Raw genomic sequence first — 20868 nt, forward strand, 5'->3', positions numbered from 1 at the left:
AATGAACTCTTTCACTAAATTATATAGTCTTATTCAAAATTTTAATTTAGATTGTTCAATTTAACATATCTTTTCTTTTATAAACTATGCTTTTGATATTTCAGCTTAAAACATTTTTTAAGCCACAGGTAGAATATTAGTCTCCTGTGTCTTCTTTAATTTTGTGTTCACTGGTGTTTTGCCTACATGTTTGTCTGTGTAAGGGTGTCAATTCCCCTGGAACTGGAATTACAGATAGTTGTAAGCTGCCATGTGGGTGCTAGGAATTAAATCCAGGTCATCTAGAAGAACAGCCAGTGCTCTTAACTGCTGAGCCATCTCTCCAGCACGCACCCTCCTCCCCCTTCGCCACACACACACTTCTTTTAAAAGTTTATATTTGAAGCCAGGTATGGTGCTATACACCTGTAATTTAAGCACACAGGAGGCTGGGGATACTGAATTTGAGCCTAGCCTGAGCTATACATCAAACCACTCCTGCTAAAAATGATGACAGTTTTAAGTTTTACATTTATGACCTCTTTTGACCTAACTTTTGTAGAAGGTCCATCTGCCCTATGGCCCAGATTCATGTGGTTAAGTGTAGCTATGAACATAGCTACAAACAAACACAACTGCGAAGCTAACTTGATTTAGTACAAGAGGAACTTGTATTTGGTGGCCTGATTGTGTTGTTATTGGGCATAAATTTTGTAGATGACATTATCATATCAACAGGTCAAAGTTCAAGAGTTAAAGAGCTAAAAGCTAGAGAGCCCAAGAACAAAAAGCCCAAGAGCTCCTTCTACTTCTACATGCTGTCTTAAACACCCCTCAACTCTATCTTAAACACCCCTCAATTCACAGTCATACCTACTCTTTAATCTGGTAGCTAGTGTGGGAAGGATTGTAAACTTTGTGAAAACAGTCTTGGCGGGCTTTACCCTTGGACACACCGCAGCAGGTTCAGACCGGGCTTGAGCGCGCACGTGGATGGGGAAAAGGATCAGCAAACAGGCCAGACCACTGCGCAGGCCAGAGACACCTAGGGACCTGTCCCGTGGAACGGATACCAGAAGGTTCACTATTGTTTCCCTTTAACCCTTTTTCTCTCTCGTGTAAGCTAGTTGGGTTGTATAATAAAGTTTAATTGTTAAGAAACAGAGCCAACAAGTTGGTTTCTTGCTCTGCCTCTTGACCTAGGGTTAACCTTATTAAATCCTTGGACAGTAAGCCCTTGGATTAAAGGTGTGTGCTAGGGCTGGGTGAACCACACCTTAATCACCTATTTACAACAAACAGAAAGTTCTTGGATTAACAGTGTGTGTTAGGGCTCAATCATGCTAAACAAAAGACAGGTCTTTACACTTCACAATCTCAGAGATCACAATGGGATCAATATCAGGAAACACAAAATGACTCCAAGACTCCATCTTATACCTATCAGAATGGCTAAGATTAAAAAACTCAAGTGACAGCTCATGGTGGTGAGGATATGGAGCAAGGGGAACACTCCTCCATTGCTGATAAGAGTATAAACTTGTACTAACACTTTGGAACACATTTACACAGTGGAATACTACTCAGCCACTAAAAACAAGGAAATCTTGAAAGTTGCAGGGAAATGGGTGGAACTAGAAATGATCATCCTGAGTGAGGTAACCCAGACCCAGAAAGACACACATGGTATATACTCACTCATAAGCAGACATTAGTCACACAATACAGGATAAACACACTACAATGGACAGACCTAAGAAGCTAAATAACAAGGAGGGTCCTAGGGAGGATGCTTAACTCTCATTCAGAAGGGCAACTAGAACAGACACTGGAAGTGGCGGAATAGAAGGAACAGGATGGAGCCTAGCATAGAGGTCCTTTGAAAGACTCCACCCAGCAGAGGATCGAAGCAGATGCTGAGATTCACAGCCAAACTTTAGGGTGGAGTGCAGGGAGTTTATGGAAGAGTTGGGGGACAGAAGGACCTGGAGGGGACAGGAGCTCCTCAAGGAGACCAATGGAACTAACAAATCCAGTCAAGGGGTGGGGGGTCAGGGGATGCTGCAGAGACTGATGTAGCAACCAAGGACCATGCATGGTGAGGACCTAGAGCCCCTGCTAGGTCAGATGTGGTCCATAGGCAGCACGGTCTCCTTGTGGGTCCCATCATATGTGGAGTAGGGCTTACTTATGACACAGACTCTGGGGTCCACTCGTTGGATGCCTCCCCTGGAGGGGTGGCTTGCCAGGCCACAGAGGAAGAGAACCCAGGCAGTCCAGATGAGACTTGATAGGCTGAGGTCAGCTGATAGGGAAGGAGGGCTCCCCCTTTCTGAGGACTAGGGGAGGGGGAGAGGAGATGAAGATGGAGGATGGGACTGGGAGGCTATGAGGGAGAGGGCTGCAATCAGGATGTAAAATGAGTAAATTAAAAATAAAAATTAAAGATAAACTAAGACAATTAAAAATTCAAACTATGGTTTCATTTCCGTTAATGGGTTTGATAAGCAACAACAAAAATTGAAAATGTGAAAGTACACAGAATAGATACATTTACTGCAGACACACAAGTTCACAGAATAGATACATTTACTGCAGATACACAACTACGCACAGCTTCCTATTAGGCTATGGGTACAAAGCTTCAAAAGCCACTGTTCTAAATCACAGGGACTGTCTCTCCTAAAATGAAGTGGAAAAGCATTGTATATTCAATTTCTATAGTTATACTTCTGCCAAAGGGGGAAAAAAAATCTATTGTCGTGACAAACAAAAGGCAGACAGCTTAAAAAGCTGAGTTATGAAAAGCTTTTCCTCCTGTTTTGGTTGTATAGTAAACACAGATCACTTAAATACTCTTAAGAGAAAAATAAATATGGGTATGAGAAGGAACCACTAGGAAAAGGGCAGGTGGCTACCAGAAGAAACGCCTCTACGCATTCCACATACAGTGCCCTCACTTAATCCACATAACCCTGTGCAACAGCTCCGACGGCATCAGGCAATGCCATAATAAAGCCTATTTCCTGACACTCAGATGACTGGGGAGTATAGTCATCACCATGTTTACCTGCTGATCTGGCTCCAGCCACATACTCTGTTAAGCATTATGGGTAAGTAAGTAAGTAAATAAGTAAGGAATTCCTAGGAAGGACAGTGTGTTTGTGCATGCGTGCGTGTGTGCGCGTGTTACAGTAGCAGGTGAAGGTACATAGATGTGCGGGTACATGTGGAATGCAGAGGACATGGCCGCAGGTGTCACCCATCAGTTGTTTCTACCATTCTTGCTTGGTTTTTTTTGTGTTGAGAAAAGGTTGTTCATTGATGTGCAGTTTGGCCGGCGGGCTAGGTTGGCTGGCCAGCAAGCACCAGAGATGTGCCTGTGTCTAACACCCGGTTTTTAAAAAACAAACAAATGTAGGTTCCAGGAATCCATCATGTCTTCAAGCCTACAAGGCATGTGCACCACTGACTGAGCATTTTTCCTGTGCTGGGGACCTCCTGTGGGTCTACACAATGGGATCACAATGTCTTACTTCCTTTGAGTTTACAAAGTTTCCACAGCCAAGATTTGTGCGTTAAAGTGACAAGTCCTAAGTAACATCTTTTTCCAAGAGAGGTAGGGTAACAAGTAAATGGCAGTGCGATACTAAGGCACACACTCTTGCCCAGGGGCTCTGCAGCCCAAATGCCGTGTACAGGCGGCTTCCTTAGCCTTCAGGTCAGCCTGGAAAACTTGTTTCTCCACTGCCACCTGGTGGCAGCAGGATTCGCAGACTTGAAGCTCTAGTGTTACAGACATTCCAGGGAGGAGGAAAGATCGCAAACACAAAGGCTTGCTTGCCCTTCATCCTCCTAAGGCTTGTCTTCAGGAAGACAAACCTCATTTCTAGACAATCCTCCAATTCAGAGGCATCCATTAAAAAATGGCAGAATACACTGCACATAGGATTTAAAGAAACTTTAAGAATCACGAAAGCCACTTCCCCGTGGTGGGGAGGCCTGGTGGCACTCAGAGAAAGAATAAGCAGGCTACCAAGATGAGACTTGATAGCCTATGACCATATAGTGGGGGAGGAGGGGCCCCCTCGGTCACAGACCTAGGGGAGGGGAATAAGGTGAAAGCGGGAGGGAGGGAGGGATGGGAGGATACAAGTGAGGGGCTAACAATTGAGATGTAATCTGAATAAATTAATTAAAAATTTAAAATATAGTAATAAAAAAAAAATAACCAGGAAAGCATGAAGTTGCTTTATCCAGTGATGGACTCAAGAACACTGTCCTGGACAATAGCACAGAAGTCTATTGCTGAGTGGGGTATGAAGGGGACAAATGTGCATTAACACGTGAGCTGTTCAGCAGTGGAACCTGGTCCTGCTCAGGATCCCTGACAATATCCATTACTACTTCATATGTCTCCAAGTCCACTGCCCAAAGAGCATTAGAACTTTCCTTTAATGCTATCTTAACACAAGGAGCCTCCTGGCTTTGGGTAAAGATAAAATCCAGAAAATAATAACATGTTTAATCTGTTTTTAAAATGTGTGTTTGTGGTTCTGTGCATTTATATGCCTGTGTGCAGATGAACATGCCTGTGTGCAGGTGAACATGCTTGTGTGTAGGTGAACATGCCTGTGTGCAGGTGAACAACATGCCTGTGTGCAGGTAAATATCATGCCAGTGTGCAAGTGAACATGCTTGTGTGTAGGTGAACATGCCTGTGTGCAGGGGAACAACATGCCTGTGTGCAGGTGAACATGCCTGTGTGCAGGTGAACATGCCTGTGTGCAGGTGAACATGCTTGTGTGTAGGTGAACATGCCTGTGTGCAGGTGAACAACATGCCTGTGTGCAGGTGAACATGCCTGTGTGCAGGTGAACAACATGCCTGTGTGCAGGTGAACATGCCTGTGTGCAGGTGAACAACATGCCTGTGTGCAGATGAACATGCCTGTGTGCAGGTGAACATGCCAGTGTGCAGGGGAACAACATGCCTGTGTGCAGGGGAACATGCCTGTGTGCATGCTCAGCGGGCAGAAGAGGACATCGGGCGCCCTACTCCATCACTCTGTACATTATTTCCAGTAAGTTCCAGAGATCCTCCATGCCCAGCTTCTTATGTGGGACCTTACGCTTCCATGGGTACTCTTACCTACCCACTGAGCCATCCTCCCAGCCTCATTTTAAAAATTATTCAAACATCTAATAATCATTGTCATTAAAATGTCACATTGACTATAGCGTCTTTATTTTTTGAGTTCATATGTGAGTACTGTGTTTACAGTATTTCCCCTCCCTTCCCTCCCTCCAACTCCTCCCATCACCCCCACTCCCGCTCAAATCGGGGAGCATCCTGTCTTTAATTATTATTCAACTGTGCATCCATATAAACTCACAAACACGACTCCCTCAGTTCATTTAGTGCTGCTCCTATGTCTGCGTGTTTAGGTCTGATTGCTTGGGATTGAAAAACCTATCAGGGGTTCATCCCTGGAGGAGACTGGTGTCACTCTCTCAACAAACCATTAGTTGGCCCACAGGCCTTCATCTAGTGACGGGGGCTGTGAGATTCCCCCAACACATGTTGAAATACATGTATGCTGGGTTTCATGAGTGCCCCCTCCCTACCATAGCAGACACCACATCATAGCAGGTATCTTGGTCCCCTGGCTCTTAGAATCTCCCTGCCTCCCCCTTCCCACGGCTCCCTGAGCCTTATGCGTAGGGTTGTGCTGTGATGGGCTCTGCAGTCAGTTGCTCTATAGTTTTCTGCAATAGTCTCCACCTGCTGGAAAATGAAGTTTCTTTGATAGAAACTTCTACATTTTTTTTTTTTTTTTTTAGAAACACTACATTTATCTGTGGTGTGGGATAAATATTTAGAATGCAATTAGGAATTATGCTGTTTTAGGAAAGTGACAGTAGTAGGTTCTTCTCTAGGGTCCTTGGCCTCACCAACCATGAGCAGCGTCTAGGTTTACCATGCCAGGCATGTATTCACTGCTGCGGAATGGAACTAAATTCTAATTAGGCAACCGTTGGCTACTACCGTGGTATGTGTACTATTTCACCTTCCAGAATATCTTGTTATTCTGGCTGTCGCTGTGGTTCATAGGTTCACAGCGAGGTAAGGCTTTCGATTGTTTTTCTGCGCTTGGTAGCTCCTCCCACTACTGTCACAGCTAGACCCCAGGGAGGAGGCTTTTAGGTCACTCCCAACTCAATCCTTCCAAGCCCTCTGTCCTAAGTGTGTGATGTCTTCAACAAGAAGGTCTTACTTTTAGTTTCTAGAAACACAATGAAGGGTCATGGCAATAGGCCATATAATTTTGGGGTCTCTTGGACTCCCCTGAACTTAAAAGGTTCCCATGCCTGGTCCTGGGACTTTACTTTCTAGTCTATGGCTTTGAGTATTGTTGCTGCAAGTGTCATAAGTTATATATACATGTACATATAACTGTAAGTAAATATAATTTGCTATTGCTTTTTCAAATATGCTTGGGATTATTTATCCCTCCTCCCTTCCTCTTACACTGCATTGCTCTCCATCCCCAGCTAAGTCTCCCGCGACCCATCTGCCCTACCTCACAGCAGTGTGTCCTCCCGTCGCCCTCTCTGGAGCGCCCCTCTCCTTGCCCGGAGTCCCTCTTTGCTTTCCTGGTATGTGCACTTGTTCTAGGTTATATACTGACATCTAAAAGTTTGGAGCTACGATCCAAATAAGAGAGAGTTCGTGGTGTCTGGTTTTTGGGGTTAACACCACTCATTCAGTAAAATACTTCCTGGTTCTATCCATTTCCCTACACATTGTTTTATTTCATTTGTCTATTAGGCCAAATACTATTCTATATTTCTTTCTTTCTTTCTTTCTTTCTTTCTTTCTTTCTTTCTTTCTTTCTTTCTTTCTTTTGGGGGGGGTTTCAAGACAAGGTCTCTCTGTGTAGCCTTGGCTGCCCCGGACTCACTTTGTACACCAGGCTGGCCTCGAACTCACAGCAATCCGTCTGCCTCTGCCTCCCGAGTGCTGGGATGAAAGGCTGCGCCACCATGCCCGGCATCCCATAATTTCTTATACCTTCCTATTTTCTTCCATTTACATTCACTATGCAAAAGCTCTGAGTGTTCTCTTCCGACAGGACAAAAGGGAGGCACAAAAGCTCTGAGTGTTCTCTTCCGACAGGACAAAAGGGAGGCACAAAAGCTCTGAGTGTTCTCTTCCGACAGGACAAAAGGGAGGCACAAAAGCTCTGAGTGTTCTCTTCCGACAGGACAAAAGGGAGGCACAAAAGCTGGTATGTAACAACTCCCCTGCAGTTGTTTCTTCTTCTAAAATTAGGAAACACTGCAATTATTTGTAATTTTTAATTAACTGGTTTATTGGGAGACAGACAATTTTAGAAAACATGGGGGGGGGACAGATGAAAAGCTATGTTTACTGGCCATTAAGTCTGACAGACACTGAGGGACACTGGCTTTGTGGTTGTTTTCTTAAACTTATGGGTTATCTTGTTCCAGAAAACTTAGAACACTGATGGTAATATAGTGGGCACCCTGCTGAGACAGGTCTGGGGGTGCCACTGCAGCACTCTTCTGTGACGTGGCTCTGCAGGCCCCGGGGACTGTAAATGAAGGTGACACCACCCACCCATACCAAACAGCAAAGCACTTCCTGGACATGTTGGTAGCATTATCCCCCTGACTGTCACCAATGGGGGTGGGGGAAAAGACCCCCACCTTTCTGCACACACATTGTCTAGAATTTGATATATTTTTACAAATATCTGGAAACTTAGACAAAAATCAAAGGTTTTTGTTTTTAGGCCTGAAACTGGCTTCAAACTCATAGAAATCCTCCTGCTTCTGTCTCCCGGAGTGCTGGGATTAAAGGAGTGTACAGCCATGCCTGGTTCGAGTTTAGTTGTAAGTAAAAGGACATGATACTTCCTGTCGAGTAAAAACCAAACAGGAGAAAGCAAATGGTAGTGTGCTGTAGTGTCTGGATGACAATGACAGAAAAGGCTAGCAGACCTCAGTGAGTGTGTCCAATAAAGACGCTAGTATTCTTCAGTGTGGTCAGCTGTATTCAAAGAGAAGGCAGGATTTTTTTTTATTTTTATATCAAAATTTACATTAATGCAAAATAACTTAAAACATATATGTTACTGCACTAGTGTAAAGATGAGTACACAGTATGGGCATTTGCTGTTTAAGATGGACATCCAAAGATACAGTAACATTAGAATAAAGTATTTTTTAAAGTAGAAAAGAAAAACAATAACTGTGCATTAGACAACAGGTTAAGAAACTCAATACATTTGCAGTTGATGGCACCCAAAGGGCAAACCTTGGCATAAGCATTGGTGGAACTGGGTATAAATATTTGATAAGCAGAAGCCAAAATAAAACCACAATGTACATCAAGTTAAAACTTTACAAAGATAAAAGAAATAACTACAGAGCATAGTTTACAAACTATGTGAATATACATCCATTCTTAAAATACACAGTGATCTTAAATTTCTCCCAGTAAGTTTTCTGTTTGTTTTGTGGAAACACTCAGTGATCTTTAAAAACCTTGCCTCAGACTCCTAAGAGCTGAGCTTATAGGCACATGCCATCACAACTGAATAGCCATTTTAATTATTATTTGAATATTTGTGGGGTTTTTCTATATGCAATTGATTCAAAACTAACTTCCCTGAAGTACTTTTTTCTATCTAAATAACGTATTAACAAAACAACATAAAAATATTAATATCTTAAATATGATGAGTAACTGATGAACTCCAGACACAGGAACAAGTGCAGTCATTAGATTGTTGCATACAATTAATAGAATTTTACATTAAAAACTCAATAGTAATGATAATGAGAAATATCTAATAGTGATTTTATTAGGGAAAATCAGTTGTTTTATTTACCTTAGCCACTGGCATTTTCAAATACCACTACTAATATATCTGAAAAATATATCAGGAGAATGAGCTAACATACTAGACCTAGGCTGAACTATTGACTTTGCAATAGATTCTAATCTTGAGCAGTATGATGGTTAATTCTAATGACAGTATCAAAAACAACAACAACAACAACAAGTCTTCGGGCCTCCTTGTGAGCAATTATCTACTTTTAATTAATCTGAGTTCATGAGGCATTTTCTTATTATAAGAACTGTATTATTATAATAGAATACAATATCTTAACTTCTAATTAACATGTAGGGGAAGACTCACCTTACATATGAGCTGTATTTGGGGCGGGGGCAGGATGGGAGGGGATAGTCCACATACAAGATGACACTTTGCCTGCTCGCCTTTCTGTCTTACTGGTAAGCTCATCTACCCTGATCTTAAGTTTATCCTGCTCTTGCTTGCACTGACATAGCTGCTGTAGCTGAGACTGGAACCCAGCTTCTTGGGCGCCATTGTCTTAGTCACAGTTCTATCGCTATGAAGGGACACCATGACCAAGGCAACTCTTCCAAAATAAAGCATTTGATTGGGGGCTTGCTAACAGTTTTATAGGGGTTGTTCTTGATCGTCATGGCAGGAGGCATACAGGAACAGTGCTGGAGCAAAAACTCAGAGCTTTACATCCTTATCTGAAGGCATCGGGAAGAGAGAAAAGGATGGACAGAGGCAGACAGAGACAAAGACAGAGACATACAACACTGGGTCTGATGTGAGTCTTTGAAACCACAAATTCCACCCACAGTGAGACAGTTCCTCCAACAAGGCCTCCCCTGTCCTTCTAATCCTTCTCCAACAGTTCCATTCCCTAGTGACTACGTATTCACATGAGCCTATGGGGGTCATTCTCACTTAAAGTACCACAGCCATCCAACGTGGCCTGAAGCACCGTGGCTCTTCAGGAACCCTCCAGGCTGTCACCATCAGACTGAGATTGCTGAGATGTGTTTCATGATCTGAGCAGATACCAGGTTCTCAGCCTCTCCAGTGTAAACACGGCCAATATTAAGACAATCCATCCAGTATCATGTAAGACAATCAAATATATATATATATATATATATATTATTGACTTCTTCACAAATTTTCTTTAATATATATTAATTCTATTGGCTTCCTTCCTCTAGAGCACGCCCAAGACAACAAACTAAATATCAGCACAAGTGCTTCTAGAGACACAGAATTATAAGGATGAATTTATGCAGTGGGATTTGCAGTCTCTGGAGCTAGCTCTCCACCTCAATGGCCTCTAAAGACACTGAAATTTATGGTGTGAACTATTTCAGGACACAAGCAGGATAAATTTATTTGATACGCCCGACTAACCTCTTGTGAGGATAAAGGAATTTAGTGACTCTATATATAAAGCTTTGAACATTTGTGGAAAAGTAAGAAATAGAATGCTACAGATTGACTGCTGTGATGGCTAGTGTTTGTCGACTTGACAACATCTGAAATTAACTAAAGCACAAGCGTCTGCTCACAACTGTGAGGGCTGTTTCCTGGTTGGTTCATTGATGTGGGAGGACTCGCCCTAATTCATGGCCACACCTTCCGGTGGCAGAAATTCTAAAGGACATGGGACAAAAAAGCGTTTGCTTTTCGCCCTCTTGCTCTCATACTCGCCGTTAAGTTCATTCCTTCGTTGATGCTTAGTCTATTTCTTTAGGATTGTAACACATATTGTAAGCCAGCTGGGACATCTAGCCTTGTGCCAGATAACTGCTAGATTCTTGGACTTTCTCTGAGGAAGCAGCCATTGTTGGACTAGCCAGGCCACAGTCTGTAATAAATTTACAGCAGATATAGATTAGATAGACGGTGATAGATAGATAGATAGATAGATAGATAGATAGATAGATAGATTTATTCTATCACTTCTGTTTCTTTAAAAAGCCCTGACTAATACAGACTTGGTACCAGGAACCGGACCCTTACTTGAGTATATTAACACATCTTCTGGTACAAAGCATGCAGCTATTAACCTAGCAAATGTGTTTTCCTCTGTACCTGTCCATAAAGATCATCAGAAGCAATTTTCTTTCCGTTGGAACACCTAGCAATATTCCTTTACAGTTTTACCTCAAGGATATATTAACTTTCCAGCTGTGTCATGACTTAGTTCAAAGCAATCTTGATCATCTACCTCTTCCACAAAACATCACCCTGTTCCATTCTATTGATTACATTATGCTGATCGGGTCACAATCGATTTGGACTCACTGGTAACACACATGTACATCAGAGGATGGGAAATAAATCCAACCAAAATTCAAGCGCCTTGGTGAAATTTCTATGAATTCAGTGGTGTGGGTCATGCAGAGATATTCCTTCTAAGGTGAAGGACCATATTTTCTGGTGTATAAGATGACCCACAACTTGAACTTTTCCAGTTAAAATATAGAGTTTGTAGCCCTAGTCGGCTGCACAGGATGTGTGTTGGAGGAGAGGTAGTCTTAAATGGTGAGTACATTCCAAACTCTATATTTTAACTGGAAAAGCTCAAGTTAAAGAATGGGTTGTCTTATACACTGGAAAATACGGTAATTGCACTAGGCACCTCTCATTACCAAGACATAAACACAATGTTTACTGGGCCTATTTGGACTTTGGAAGCAGCACAGTTCTCACTTCAGTGTGTTACTCTGGCCCATATACAAAAAGTGACTAGGAAAGCTGTTAGTTTGAGAGGAGCATAGAACAGGAGAAGGGCTCTTCAACAGGTCCAGGCTGCTATGCAGACTGGTCTATCATTGGACAATATAATCCAGTGGATCTGCCAACAACAGAGACTACACTGAGACTCTGTATGGTACCATTTCCAAGAGATACCAGCCCAGGCTGGGTGTGGCTTTGTTGGAGGAGGTATGCCAGTGGGGATGGGTTTTGAGATTTCCAGAGCTCAAGTTAGGTCCAGTGGCTCAGGGTCTCAGGCTGACTCCATTGTACCAGTTCCTCCACGAGAAAGACAATGCTTCGCCTTTACTGGAATACATACTTACTCTGATTACAAATCTGCCTTTTCCTGCACATAATACTTCTGCCAAAATTACCATCTGTAGACTTAGAGACTTGGAAACACAGCATTGCTTCTTACCACGGAACTCACTTCACAGACAGGCGAGTGTGGCGGAGAGCCAATGCTCATGGACCTATTATGTTGACATGGTCCCCGAGATCCCGAGACAGCTGTCCTCAGAGAATGATGGGATGTCCATTTGAAGACACAATTACAGCACCGACTAGGCAACAGACACCTAGAGGGGCTGGAGCAGGATTCTCCAGACATATGCTTTGAACTAGTTCCAATGCACAGTACAGTTTCTCCCATAGCCAGGATTCACCTGTCTAGGAAGCAAGGAGTGAAAAGGAGGAATAGCTCCACTCACTATCATCTCTACTGACCCACTAGGAAATTTTTTTGTTTCCTGTTCCCACAACCTTAAGTCCTGCTAGCCTAGAAGTTTTGGCTCCAGAGAGGGTATGATGGTTTGAATACGAATGGCCCCTATAGGCTCATATATTTGGATGCTTAGTCAACAGAGAGTGGCACTGTTTGAGAGGGGTTAGGGGTGTGGCCTTGTTGGAGGAGGTGTGCCAGTGGGGATGGACACTGAGGTTTCCAAAGCCCTTGTTAGGCCCAGTGGCTCTCTCTTCCTGCTGCTGCCTGCAGATCCGGATATAAAGCTCTCATCCCCTTCTGCAGCACCATGCCTGCCTGCGTGCTGCCATGTTTTCCGCCATGATGATGATGATGATGATGATGATGATGATGATGACGATGGACTAAACCTCTGAAACTGTACAGCAACCCCAATTAAATTTTTCCTTTATAAAAGTTGCTGTGGTCATGGTGTCTCTTCACAGCAATAGAACACTGACTAAAACAGGACAGGACCTCTTCCAAGGATAGGTGGGCTCAGGAGCAATAGAAAGGTCAATAACAGGGTACAAGTTATCTCTTAGGGGATACTGGAAGGGGGAGCTCTTTGAGGAAGGGTAAGAGAGGTAAATAGAGAAAAAGGAGAGAAGAAAGTAAAATAACAATAAAAAGATATCTGACAAATTCATAAGCAATCATACTAACTACCTAAAAAACTTAAAATACATATAATTCTGTGTATAAATAACATTTATTTTAATAAACTTCTCTCATCTGGGTTAACAATGCTCCCTCTAAAAACCAAAGGCTATCTAACAGCAACTAGACAGGAGATGCCTGAGCTGTTCAGGAGACTCCCTAAGCATATAACCTGTGTCTCTTTGCTGCCTCCAGACATAGAGGTGAGTTCTTATTGCTAAAGCCACCATACACACCACTGAACCGTAACTGACCCGACACCTCCTCTCTGAGGAGCAGCTTTCACAATACCAGAAGACACCATGCCAGTTTCCACAGGAGGAAGGCAGTCCCACCTGAGACCCACATGAACCTCAACATTGATAAACATGGAATGATCATCTTAAGGGCACAGTCCTAATCCACATAAAGAGGTAATTCCCAACTGGCAACCGAGGCATTCTTAAGCAGTGTAATGCAGAGTAGCATTTATGTAGGATAGAGTCAAATTTGTTCAAAACCTGCTTTATAGCAAAAACAAAAGTGGAAAATCTTAACATAGGAGTCCATAGACACTACGCTCATAAAAACTTGTTTTTAAAGAGCCATGCTATGAGTACTATAGTCATCTGAGGTCTTTCCTATAAGGAAGGGACAGTCTTCGTTAAATACTTTACTTGGCCCTTAGTACTCTCCGAAGCGATCACAGTCTGCCATGCACAGGCTTTCCGGCTTTACTTCACTCTCCTGCATGTCCCATATGCCACCACGTCCAGCTCATGAACACACCCAGACATCTCCAGCTGGTGAATGTTAGAGGAACGTCACATTCCTTACTAATCAATGACCTTTGCTCCTTTGTTTCACTTGGCTAAACGTCTACAGAAGATATGCCAGTATACCAATCACATAACTGACAGTGTCAAACACCATTTCACCCATGTATGTATGCTTTTTTTTAAACCACAATTGGGTTTTTTAAAAAAAAACTTAAATTTTATGGTATATTTTACTTTGATTTAATATAAAAAGAATATCCACAATGTAATACATCTCAAAAGACTGACAAAAACGAACACATGTATTTAATCTGGCTAACTCACTCCAGAAATAAGAGCACCACAGTCCACCGACTTCAGCTCTCCTCCCCCCTCCCCTAGCCCCGCCAAAATCAATTCATTTCCACTTCCTGTTACTACCTCCTTCAGCAAAAATAGCCACCACTCTTAAAAGAAATTACCCAGTTAAGAAAAGCCAGCCCTAGACTAGATCCCCAGCACTTGAAGCAAATGTGGGAGTGGGCAGGATGGACCATGAAACAGATTTAAAAGACTGTTAATTCAATCCCAATTCTCAGTTTTATATACAGACTTTTATTTGTTTTATGTGTTCCGCTGTTTTTGTCCATACTGCAACAGTCATTCACAATGTTACATATAGCTGAAGCGCAGTTATTATTGTGAATTGGTCATAGGTGCTCATGACATTTCAGTGTATACATACAAGAATTTTTACTGTATATTTTTATCAAAACTAAAATTTTCATTGGTTTAGCCACTGTAGATACTGCTCAGCCATTATACCAATTCCAACTCTAGCAGCAACACATGACAATTTTGGTTTCATATTCACCATCATGACCAACAGCTGTCAGTTCAATCTTCTCAACATCAGCCATATTGAGGGGCATGTAATAACATCTATCCTTACTATCAGTGAGGCTGAAATTTTCTTTCACCCTTATTAGCCATTTGATTTTAGTTTGTAAATTATTTATTCAAGGCTCTTGATCATTTTATTACAAGATTATCAGTCCTTTTATTGATTGTAAAAGTCCTTACCTAATATGGATACAAGATATAATTTATATAGAACACACACATGCACACGCACACACACACACACACACGCGCCTTGAAACTCTATTCTGTCCTCTATGGCTTACAGTGAACAACAGTCAAAATTTGGAATTATAAGTAACTAAACTGCTGAGACTGCTGAGTGCTTAGCCCAAATAGGACATCTACGCCACCACCTTTGAGATCCATGGAACATTACAGAAGAGGAGCTGAGAGGACTGTTTAAGGTACACTTTTGGAAGGAGTGAAGTGGGGTACTGTCACATGGATATGACCATTGCAATTGTGAGCATATATATGAAATTGTGAAATAATAGTTTTGAAAAACCTTAAACAATAGTTTTGATCAACTTCCTTCATGAACATAGATTCATTTCTTCAGTAAGATTCTGACAGATAAAATTCAGAACACATTAAGAATATTATATACCATGGCCAGATTTTCATTTTGGAGATGACAGGATTCAACATATACATATCAATAAGTGTAACAGAACAAAGAAAGAGACTTAAAGATAAGAACCACATGATCACCTCAATTGGCCCAGGAAAGGCCTTTAATAAGCTTTCACATCTTTTGTGATAAAAAGTCCTGAAGCAACATAAGAAAGGCTATCTATGTCAAGCCTATAGGCAACACTACAGTAAACAGGGAGGAACTGAGAGAATAAGGGAGGAACTGAGAGCATTTCTTCTGAAACACAGAATAAGCAGTTGTTCATTTTCTATTCAATATGGTGCTCCAAGTCTTAGAGCAATAAGAAGTCAAATTATTCTTATTTGCAGACAATAGGAACCTACACTTGAAAAATCCTAAGAGTCTATCAAAAGAAAAAGCCCCCTTACAGCTTTCAGCAAAGTTACAAGATATAAAATCTACACACAAACATTGGAAGATTTTCCATATAGCATTAACAAAGTTGCAGAGAGAAATTAAGGAAAGGAACCCTATTAATAACATCGAAACAAGAACAAAAGCCCAAGAATTAACGTTACCAAGGGAATGGCTCAAAATGGACATGTAGATCAACGGAGTGAAATAGATGCACATCACTACAGCAGCATAATATTTTAGAAAAGTGTCAAAAAACGTAACTGGAGAAAAGATAACCCCTGCTGGCCAAACTGGATTTCTACATGGGAAAGAATGAAATTAGATCCATATATTTCATCCTGTATAAAAAGCAATTGAAAACAGATCAAAGGCCTTCATTAAAGACCTTCATCAAAGGCTAAAACTCTGAAACTGGAGTAAAAAACACTTGAAGAAATAAGCATAAAAAGTCATGTTCTGAGCCAGGCACTATGGCACAAGCCTGAAATCCCAGCACTCGGGAGGCAGAGGCAGTCGGATCTCTGCGAGTTCAAGGCCAGCCTGGTCTACAAAGTGAGTCCAGGACAGGCAAGGCTACATAGAGAAACCCTGCCTCAAAAAACAAAAACAAAAAAGAAAGAAAGAAAAAAAAAAAAAAAAAAAAAAAACAAGTAATGTTCTGAAAGGACTCCAAAAGCACCAAAACTAATCCTAAAAATTAACAAATTGGATGGCATACCAAAAAAAAAAAAAAAAAAGCAAAGAAAAACTTCAGTAGATCTAAGAGGCAGCCTACAGAAGGAGGGACAACTACACATCACAGATGGTATTGCTATTTAGAATAAAGAACTTTAAGACGTTGATACCGCATGTCCTGTTCACAGGTCATAGAGAAATCAAGCTTCCTTCCAGATGGCTATGCGTCGTGCTTATAACATACTCTGATGCGGCTGGGGTGGGGTGGCAGGAGAGCTGTCCACAGTCTTAACTGACTGTGAACCCTGGGTATAACATTACTGCCATGCCAGGAAGCGTATGCCCGCCAATGCAACAGTAGCAAGTCTGTTATAGAGGTAACCAATCACTTTCAGCTTAGAATCAGGGTCTCATTCCACAGGACAGATTTCATGTCTGGTACTGTAAACTGAGTCAAATCTCATGGCCTGAGAAGTCCTAGGCCCTGGTGGGGAGCTGTTGGTGTTGTTTTACTATCTTTAAGGAGTGGAAAAGTGGAGGGAGAGCAGGCATGGGAGAAAAGGAATGAAAGAGACTGAACGGTAAACTACTTGTCAAATGTACATGAGGCCCCAGGTGACATCCCAATAATGAAAGGGCGGAGGAGAGAGGAAGAAAACTACTGTGGAATTTTATAGAATTACAAACTTCAAAATTATACCACTATTGTTGGAAGAATTATGAAGAGAAAAAAAAAGAGGTTCGGCAGTGGCTCGTACATGAAAAAAAGATGAAAGATAAGAATAGATAGCTGACTAACAGACAAGCAGAAAAACAGATGAGAATAAAGTTTGGTTTTTGGTTTTTTGTTTGCTTTGAAATCTAAGGCCCAAACCTATCAAAGTAAGTAAAACTCTATGGAGGGACTGGAGTTCAGCAATTATTTTAAAATCCCAATTTTGGGGTCCCTTGGACATTTATATTCAGGATACTAGTCCCAGAAGAGCAGTATGTATGGGTGAGTAAATAGACCCAGAAACAGGAGGTTGCATGAAGACTGGGGAGTAAAGATATAAAGGAAGAAAATAATAATAATAAAAGGACCAGAGGACAAAGGAAAGGAACAACAAGGGGAAAAAATAGGTAACTTTTAAAGAACCAATAAAGTAGGGAAATTGAAGTGATGTAGACCAGGAAAAGAGCTTTTAAAAAGTGAAAATACCACAGAGAAATTAAGAATAAACATCAGATTGCAGGATGGTGGCTGGAAATTCATTGCTGACTTCACAACTACTGCTCCGTGCTAGCAGCTATTGGGGGGAGGGCAAAGAGACAACGAAATAAATCAAGGCCGCATAGGAAGCACAGAGAGTAACTTGATACACAAAGTCATCAGCACCTCAGCGAGCATCATGGTTAAAGTCTAAGAATACTTCACAGGAGAAAAGGGGAGAAAGAAGTCAGAGAGTAAAAGAAGCAAAGCCCAGGGGAACCAGAGAACCATTTCCCGGACTGCTCAGTGTGCTCCAGACCAGGAGGAGGGCTACAAAAAGGAGAGTCAATGCCAGGAGGTCAGAAGTGAAAGGCCAGTTAGCCACTGTAGACACACATTGGGTGGTAATTACGAGTAGCATAAATTAGGGTGCATTTGAAGAGAGATACGATAGGATTAAGAGACAACAGCAGTGTAGAAAAGACCTACGACAGGTGCAAGGGGTCCAGTTGGGCATCAGGCAGGAATAAGTAGAACCCAAGTGCCACGTGAAGAAAGGACCACTGCTACTCTGTGGCCGTTCGACTTTTTGTGTTGTGACAAAAATACCAAGACCAGCCGGGCGTGGTGGCGCACGCCTTTAATCCCAGCACTCGGGAGGCAGAGGCAGGTGGATCGCTGTGAGTTCAAGGCCAGCCTGGTCTACAAAGTGAGTCCAGGACAGGCAAGACTTCACAGAGAAACCTTGTCTCGGGGAAAAAAAAAAAAAATACCAAGACCAAGAGCAACTTGGTAAAGAGTTGACTCACCATTCCAGAAAAGAAGTCCATAGTAAAAGGGAAGCTGTGGCAGCACACAACAGGAGCAGAAAGACAGCTGAGACATTTCCATCCATACCCAGGAAGCAGAAAGTTAGGCAAGTCAATAAGCACGATCTACTCCCTACAACACGGCTGCATCTCCCAAAGGGTCAATAAATCCCAGACAGCACCACCAACTGGACATCAAGTGTTCAAATACCTGCGCCTAAGAAGGCATTTCTCTTTCAAACAATCACATGCGTTTCTGGACCCCATAGGTTCACAGCCATCTTATTTAACCCAACTTCAAAAGTTCTATACAGTTTTAACAGTCTCGACATGTTTAGAAGTCCAAAGTCTCTTCTGAGACCCAAAGCTGAGAGACCAGGAGTTAAACAGACTCCTTGGTAGGCAGACAGATAGGGAGAGGCCCACGTCTAGGTAGGTAATAAAGGTAGTAAATTTCCAAGATGACCAGCTTCTTCCTCGACCTCCTGGCCTGAGGCAAAAGCTGTCAGGTCCCCTGTTGATGGGCTGGCTCGCAGCCAGATCAAGACATATCACACATGGTTGCAGACCAATCAACCATCTTATCTGTCTTCAAACAGACCAACCCTAAAGAAGGGGAGGAAAACTCTTCAGAGGATTTAAAACCCCCAACACTGGAGAAAAGACTGGAGTTTTCAGTTTTCCAAGCAACCCCCTCTGCCCTGTAACAGGTCTTCCTTTTCTCTGGGTGTCTCCTGCATGTGTGTGCAATAAACACCTTCCATCGGCTGATTTCTGTCTGTGATGCTTGAGTTTTCTCTGCTGCTACCTGTTGGCTTACAGATGTTTCCTGCCTTTGAATTCTTTAACTGGCAGAGAAAATGAACCCCACCAAGACCCCTACAACTGCCTCCAGTAAAGTCAAAGATAAATTATCTATTTCAAACCGATAATAACAGAATACACGCTCCTATTCCAGGTTTGAGGAATGGAAGCATACTGCGGGAAACAGGGCTAAAGAGGACCACAACTAAGCCGGACACTAAGCACCAAGCACAATGCCTTGTCCTCCACATCCGTGTCTGGGACTTACACCTCACAGGGCTCGTATGCTTTCCCCCTTCCGCTTTCCTGCCTACAGCACACGCTCTTCCCTGGGCTGGCTCCGCTCCCTGTCTGCAGCTTCCTCCGCAGAAGTCTTATGGCTCTGGCATCTCCAGTATCTTGGAGTTCCACCAAAACTCAAGCTGAGCTTTCACAGTTTCCTGCAAAGGCCGACAACTGCTTTACAGAAACTACATAGCCAGGTATAGCCTGGCCTCAGCAGCTCTCTAAAGTCGCCGAGGGTAAATCCATGGTGCCCCTTTCTCTTGCACCTTTCATACCTCCAAAGCCAGTCTCAAAAAACAATGCTACCAAATGTGGATGCCAACTTGGGAAAGACCCTTACCCGCTTGAACTACAGCAGCAGCAGGTTTTTTTTTTTTTTTTTTTTTTTTAAGTTAAAGCAATTGCTTTCTAGAAGTAAGCAACCCCTTAGGCTTTCTCCTTTCACAAGTTGTAAGCTCAGCTGGCGGGGAGGGGGCTTATCCTGCAGGCACCATTCCTGAGGTTCTAGTAGAGAGCAGGAAAAAGATACTTAGTGGCACTCAGCTCCTTAGTGTGGTCTTTTTTCTCCAAACTGTACATTTTGTATTTCTTTTAGCCTCATTTGCTCTTCACTATAGAACTGCCTATGCGTTCTATAAAACTGAAAAAGCATTGTATAGGCTCAACATCATCTATGCTGTCTTGAAATTTTCTCTCTGGCAAAGGAACTAGCCCATTACTTTTAAATCAATCTTGTGTGAATTCTTAGGACAAGGGCAGGAAACACGCAGATTCTTTGCCAAAAAACAAAAAAAACAAAAACAAAACAAAACCCAAAAAATCCAAACCCATGTGCGGCCTCCACACCAGTGGCCAACAGGAGCCTTTCTCCAGCTGATGCTGCGCTGCGCTCCACACTTCCATCTCTGGATTTACAGTCTGGCCTATGAGTTTTAAACTCAGTCAAGAGCATTTCTGAGAGGAAAATGGAACGGAGGGACAGCTGAGAAACGCAGACTATGTTATTAAAACCGCTCCAGAAAAACAACAGTTGCTTCTTGCGCCCTCTTCATGCAAGTGCTTGCGATGAGCCCCAGTGGGAAAGCCTTCTCAGAGGCAAGGCCCTAAGGACTCCAGGAGCAAGTGCTTAACTTGAAATCCAACCCAGCTGCCTTGGAAACTCAAGATTACTGGCTCTGAGCAATCACTCAATCTCTTGTCAGCTAATCAGCCTTGTAGAATCTTTACCAAGGGTTGAACTCCACACGTGAGACACCTTCCCCTTGGAAACTTCAGTTTTCAACAGAAGGATGTCATCAGTGCAGACACTTCATGAGACAACAGGGTGATGAAATGAGCTGCTTTAAGTGGGGGTTAGCAGAAACAACACTGAGCAGGGGAGAGGTCACCAATCCCAAAACCT

At 42.5% G+C, this 20868-nt stretch overlaps 1 protein-coding gene across 1 annotated transcript in view; it reads right to left on the minus strand.

Annotated features, from left to right (window-relative positions):
- The window catches only part of Fgd4 (FYVE, RhoGEF and PH domain containing 4), a 147623-nt gene that overhangs the window by 122841 nt on the left and 3914 nt on the right, over nucleotides 1-20868 (minus strand). The gene's annotated exons all lie outside the window — the stretch shown is intronic.

The sequence above is a fragment of the Acomys russatus genome, chromosome 8, assembly GCF_903995435.1.
Source record: "Acomys russatus chromosome 8, mAcoRus1.1, whole genome shotgun sequence".
NCBI classification, from domain to species: Eukaryota; Metazoa; Chordata; class Mammalia; order Rodentia; family Muridae; genus Acomys; species Acomys russatus.